The following is a 6285-nucleotide window of genomic DNA, read 5'->3' as shown; positions in this document are numbered from 1 at the left end:
AGTATCAGAAATGACCGCCAGCCAATCACAAAGCAATATGAGAGCCCATGGGGAACGACGCTGTCAAAAGTTGCCCCTTCCCTCCATTTACCGCATGGGGGCTTCCTCACCTGATGTGCTTCTGGGTACGCTGGTAGGGTTGGCTGGTCCTGGCAGCCAACCGCAGGTCTGCCTGAGAGCAGGTGGGTGAGAGTGGGTGGCCCCTCTGTGAAAACATGTTCCAGACAGGGCAGAAAACACCAGAGAGAGGGAGGAGGAAGGAACAAAAAGAGTGGGAAAGAGCAGAGGGAAAATGCATCCCTCTTGGGCAGGTAGAGGAGTGTGGTGTGAAGGAGCAAAGCTGAGCCTGGGACGGGGGAGAGGAGAAGCACTGTTTTCTGTTTGCCTTTTTGTTTCTCACTAAGTGAATCTGTTTTTCGACGGCAAACATTTAATTTTCCCCAGGTCAAGCCTGCTTTGCCCACAACAGTTTTTGCTAAGCCACGTCCCTGTGTTTATCTTGAGCCACGAGATTTCTTACCCTGTTTTCAGTGCTCTGCATCCCCTGAGGGTGGGGAAAGGAGTGAGCAGCTGGGTGGGTGTTTGGCTGTGCTTAAACCACCACAGGTACATAGACACAAACGCACGTACGCTTGCACAGTACATGCACAGCTGGCACACATACGAGCGCAGGTGGGGAGCGGCACCGTTACCAGCACGCAGCAGCTTGAGTTTCCCTAGCCAACATCTCACACAGAGAGAGACGGGCACACACGTCCCAGCAGCCTGAGGATGTGTGTGTGGGCAGGGGGCTGGAAGGAGGAGGCCGGCCAGTCTGTGGAGGGGAAGAGCAGGCCACAGGCCAGTTTGTGAGCTGGGAGAGTGGAGGCAGGTGAGATTGGGAAGTGGAGGAGCAGGAGGGAGACCAGGCTCGGCTCAGCTCAGCTCAGCTCGGCTCGGCTCTGCTCTGGAGGAGCAGGAGACAGCAGTGAGGACAGGTGCGTTGGTGGTATAGTGGTGAGCATAGCTGCCTTCCAAGCAGTTGACCCGGGTTCGATTCCTGGCCAACGCAGGCAAGCTTTTCTTCAGCCTGTCTCCACAGTGCTCTTGCCTTGCCTGCTCCTAAAGCACCCAAGGGCTTCCCTTACAATTTCAGCTCCCATAGGGTGGTCGAGGCACTCCCCTTGACTCCCCCTGCAGCCCAGAGGCCTCATGGCCAAGCCGCTGGGCACCTCCTAGCCCAGCAGACACAGGCCTGGCTTTTAGCGAGGCCAGCCTTGGCAAAAGAACTTGACTTGGGAGGGCTGCTTTGACCACAGAGAGGTTTAGCTCAGTCATTGCTCAGCACTTGGTGCATCTCCCGTCCTTTTGCCCTCACTCTCCAGCCCCTTTCCCACACACTGACTCCTTGAGACCGGCACAGCATTCCCTCAGGGGTTGGTGTGGCAGAGTCCTCCTTGCCCAGCCTTCCCGCCTCCGAGCAGGGAAGAAGGGAGCACGCTTCTTGCCCCACGAACCATCCACGAGGCAGCACTGCGCGCCAAGTGCTCTTGGCTTGCCATATGGTGAGGCTCTGGAGGGAGTGGTGGAAGTCACGGGTAAGGTAGGCCTGTGCCTGGAGCCCCCTTGACAGGATGTTGTTGGCATGTGCAGAGCCATAAGTTGCTGACGGTTCCTTTGGTTGCACTGGTGAAGCGTTGCCTTGGCCTTTGCGAGACACGTCGGAAGTGTGCTGCCACTGTGCTGGGTACTCCTGTTCCGTGTGGTCTGCAGTGTGTGTAGGAGGTGCGGTCGCCTGTCCGCAGCCCTTGCTGGGAGCAGGGCAAGGGTGCTCCCAGGAGCCAGGTCTCCCTGCAGCAGTGCCTGGAGGAGGCTGGCTGAGCTGGGCTGGCTCTGGCAGCTGCAGGGGGAGGAGTTGCAGCAGCAGCAGCAGCAGCAGCAGAGTCGTGGGTCAGGATGGCCGAGCGGTCTAAGGCGCTGCATTCAGGTTGCAGTCTCCCTGGGAGACGTGGGTTCGAGTCCCACTCCTGACAGGCTCTTCTCTCTTGGTGGCGCCTCCTTCATAGCTTGCCTCCCTTCCTCTCCTAAGTGGGGGCTTTTTGGCCCAATGGGAGGGCTCTGCTCAGCCTGCTGACCATGTCTTGCTGCATGACCCAGCTCCTGTGGAGGGAGCAAACGGGTGTTGTTCCCTGAGCAGAGCAGAGCTGAGCCGCCAGTAGCAGCTGGGTGGGCCTACCTAGAACAGAAACATGGAGGGAAGTCCCCTAGGCAAGTTCACTTTTCTGCCCTTCCCTTCCCTAACAAACTCACATTCTGCATGCATGCCTCTTGCCTAAAATGGGGACCTTTGGACATTCTTCAGCAGACATTGACATGCTAAATCCTCTCTCCCTGCTTCTGCTTTACCCTTAACAACCCTTCTGGCTGGAAGGCACTTCAGGGAGTCAGAGAGTGCGTCCTCCTGCTTCAGGCAGGCTCACACCAGCTGATCGCTGCTTTGCCCGTCCAGGTCATAAAATACCTTGAGGATGGGCGTTTCACAGCCTCTCTGGACCCCGTGCTTAGGCACCCTCAGGGTGGCCATTTTTGTTCGTCTAGGAAGTCACAAAACGCCTGCTTAATTTCTGACCAGCGCCTCTCATCCTCCAGACATCACAGCAAACTCCTTGCAGGCACCGGGAGGCTCCTATTAGGTCATAGAATCATAGAATCATAGAATTGTTAAGGTTGGAAAAGACCCTTAAGATCATCGAGACCAACTGCCAACCCATCACTGCCAAGTCCACCACTAAACCATATCCTCAAGCACCACATCTACCCTTCTTTTAAATACCTCCAGGAATGGAGGTTCCACCACCTCCCTGGGCAGCCTGTTCCAATGCCTGACTACCCTTTCCGTGAAGAAGTTTTTCCTAATATCCATTCTAAACTTCCCCTGGCACAGCTTGAGATCATTTCATCTCAGCGTATCACTTGTTTCTAGGGAGACTAGATCACTGCAAAACCTTTTCTGCTCCCAGCTGAGTAAGGCTTGGGTCCTCAACCTCTCCTCACAAACCAGAGCCCCCGGCCTCTGACTATGCGAGGGATCCTCTGCTGAACTTCCTCCAGTTTATCATCAACTTTCCTGTCATGGTTTTAGCTGGGATAGAGTTAATTTTCTTCACTGCAGCTGGCATAGTGCTGTGCTTTGGATGTCATATGAAAACAATGTTGAGATAACACACGGAAGTTTCTGTTGTTGCCTGGTAGTGCTTGTACTAGTCAAGGACTTTTCTAGCCTCTCATGCTCTGCCCGGTGCACAAGAAGCCGAGAGGGGAGGGGGCACAGCTAAGAGAGCGGATTCAAACTGACCAAAGGGATAGTTCATATCATGTAACGTCATGCCCAGTGTGTTAACTGGGTGGAGGTGGCTGGGGGAGGAGGGAAACAATCACTGCTTGGGGACGGGCAGCATCAGGCAGTGGGTGGTGTGTGGTTGTATCGTTTCTGTTTCTGGGGTTTTTTTTCCCCCTTCTTTCCCCTTCCTTTTTCCATTTTATTATATTATTATTATTGTCATTATTATCATAATAATTCTTTTTATAATTATTATTTTTTTGTAATCATTAAACTGTGCTTATCTCAACCCACAAGTTCTTTTTCTCTTGCAATTCTCTTCCCTATCCTACAGGGGTGGGGGAGTGACCAAGCGGATGCGTGGTGTCTAGTTGCCGACTGAGGCTGAACAATGACAGTCCAGTTTGGCGCCCAAGGTGGGGCACAAAGGGTTTGAGATAATAGCAGCTGCTGGTCACAGCATTGATCCATCTGTTCTCAGTATTAGTTTGTCCAGTCTATACCATGCTGATTGTAAAGTACATGTTAAAAATTGCTGTTGGTTTTTGTAGTTCGCTGCGCTCTGCAGTGATTAGAGATGTTTTGCCTAGGAGATTTGTTATTAAAGCACTGGCCTTGACCGTTATCGGTCATTTAGGTCTTGCATGGAAGCCGTTACTGTACTTCAGCTACCACCTCATGGAGACCATTACCAATTCTACCTCCTCGTCTGAGTGGTGTTTTATGGAGGAAACACAGAATGGTACCTTGGCTACCATCTTATAAAATGTCCTCTCCTTCATTGCAACAACTTTTCAGTGTCTTGAACATCCTTGGGTAGTTAAGATACATCTGTTGGTATTGCTTTGGCAGACGGTGTCAGTTCTGTCTAAGGTTAATAAGCAATTTAAGAATATCATCCAGAGGTCTGCCCCAAGGCTCGATAGCTATACGTGGCAGGGTATGTGGGACAGTACAGGCAAACGCCTAAGACGGTGGGCACCCCCAGTGTTGTGGGACTTTAACCCCGAACAAGCGCAGAATCCTAAAAAATTAGTAGAATATTTGGAGGAAGTATGCTGTCACCCAGGCAATTCCAGAGAGACACAAATCACTGCAATGTGCTGGGGCCTGGCCCACGCCCATCGAGCCCTATTTAACACTACTCAGTACCCACAAGGGGAAGAGAAGGCCTCTGGATCTAAAAAGGCAAAGACACGGAAAGCGACAAGCACTGTGGCCACTCAAACCCCCACAACAGGCACTGCAGCTACTCAAACCCCAGTGACAAGCATTGCAGCTAAATTAGAGGACCAACCCATGCCAGTGTCAGTCGCCCCTATACTCAAGAAGAAACCTTGGAAGAGAAAGTCAACTCATTTAGAAAGAGATTATGAAGAACCAGGGCCATCACAGGAAGAGGAGGAGGAAGAGGAAGAATGTGTACAAGAAACGGAAACTACCCGATCCCTATCCTTGAGTGAGTTGCAGGATATACAAAAAAGATTTCGGCTGTCGTTCAGCAGAAGAGGAAAACTTACCATTGGTGGAAGAGTACCTCCTTAGGAAAATGATGACTTTGACAATAAACAGAGTGCACCCTCAGCAAGTTCTCATAAAATACAAAAATGAGAGGAGTGGCTGACACCAGAGTGTCTTGTGCTGCCAATTCAGAGAAACCTCAATGAGCCACAGAATTGCGCTGAAAGGAACATGTTGAAGTTCAACCAAGGGAAATGCAAAGTTCTGCACCTTGGGAAGAATAACACCATGCACCAGGAAACGCTGAGGACTAAGCAGTTGGAAAGCAGCTTTGCAGAGGAGCACCTGGAGGTTCTGGCTGACATCGAGTTGGACCCAGTACAGCCTGAAATGTGCACTTGTGGCAAAGAAGGCCACCATCATCCCACTGCATGAGGTAGGGTGTTACCACCTTGTCAAGGGTGGTGATCCTTACCCTCTCCTCAGCTGGGTGAGACACACCTAGAGTGCTGTGCTGTGTCCGGTGCTGGGCTCACAGGAGAAGAAAGACATGGCCATACTGGAGAGTCAAGGAAAGAGTCATGAGGGTGATTAAGGGATTGGAGCCTCCTTCGTACAAGCAGAGGCTGAGAGAACCAGGACTGCTTAGCCTGGAGAAGAGAAGGCTTGTCAGGGGGATCTTATCAATATGTATAAATAGCATAGATATGTTATCCAGTGACGAGAGAAGAGTCAATGAACACAAGCTGAAATTCAGGAAATTCCACACAAGTTTAAACACAAGAAAAACATTTCCTGTAAGGGTGATCGAACTCTGGAATAGGTGGCCCAGGCAGGTTGTGGAATTTCCCTCCCTGGAGAAATTCAACACATGACTGGTCATAGCCTGAAGCAACCTGATCTAGCTGGCCCTGGTCTGAGCAGATGATCTCCAGAGGTTCCTGTCAACCTCAGCTGTATACCCTCCTGTCTGTAACTGGTCAGTGGCACTTCCAGAAGAGACAAACACCCCAATCCTTTTCTAGTGTCATAAAAACCTAAGCCTACAGCACTTAAACACTGTAAGCACAGCCAGGCAGGTATGTACTGTTCAGTGCCATTGCTTTTCAAAGAATCCAGAGGAAGAGGGGTGAATCATTCTGGCTGCTGGCTAGCTTTCAGCTTTTCTTGCAACTGTAAATGGAAAATGATGTTCCTACCAGATGGAAGTGGACTGATTCTGGCTGCTGTGAGAGGAGGTACTGCAATAAACAGAACTTTGGCAAAATCAGAGAAACCGATAAACAGAAAATTAAGAAATTGTTAGACTTGCTCAGACCTAAAAGCTCTGAGTATTTTCAACCAGAAGACATGAAACCTCTTTGTACCCTATCAGCATATTTTCTGACAATCCAAAAAGCTTGGTTTTATTGCTTGTACTTACTTTGATTCTGTGTGCAGCCAGCAAGCCAATTTCTCAGAGGTTTTAAAAGACACTGGATCTTAATTTTAAATGGGATTTGATA

The 6285-nt window shown here is 50.6% G+C and overlaps 2 non-coding genes across 2 annotated transcripts; both read left to right on the top strand.

Annotated features, from left to right (window-relative positions):
* The first annotated feature begins 979 nt into the window (after positions 1–979).
* Positions 980–1051, top strand: TRNAG-UCC (transfer RNA glycine (anticodon UCC)). The gene has a single exon. It is a non-coding gene; the product is annotated as a tRNA-Gly (tRNA).
* An 878-nt stretch (positions 1052–1929) lies between these two features.
* On the top strand, positions 1930–2012 carry TRNAL-CAG (transfer RNA leucine (anticodon CAG)). The gene has a single exon. It is a non-coding gene; the product is annotated as a tRNA-Leu (tRNA).
* The last annotated feature ends 4273 nt before the right edge of the window (positions 2013–6285 follow it).

The sequence above is a fragment of the Phalacrocorax aristotelis genome, chromosome 7 (assembly GCF_949628215.1).
Source record: "Phalacrocorax aristotelis chromosome 7, bGulAri2.1, whole genome shotgun sequence".
Taxonomy (NCBI): Eukaryota; Metazoa; Chordata; class Aves; order Suliformes; family Phalacrocoracidae; genus Phalacrocorax; species Phalacrocorax aristotelis.
This window is presented reverse-complemented; position numbering and strand designations above follow the sequence as displayed.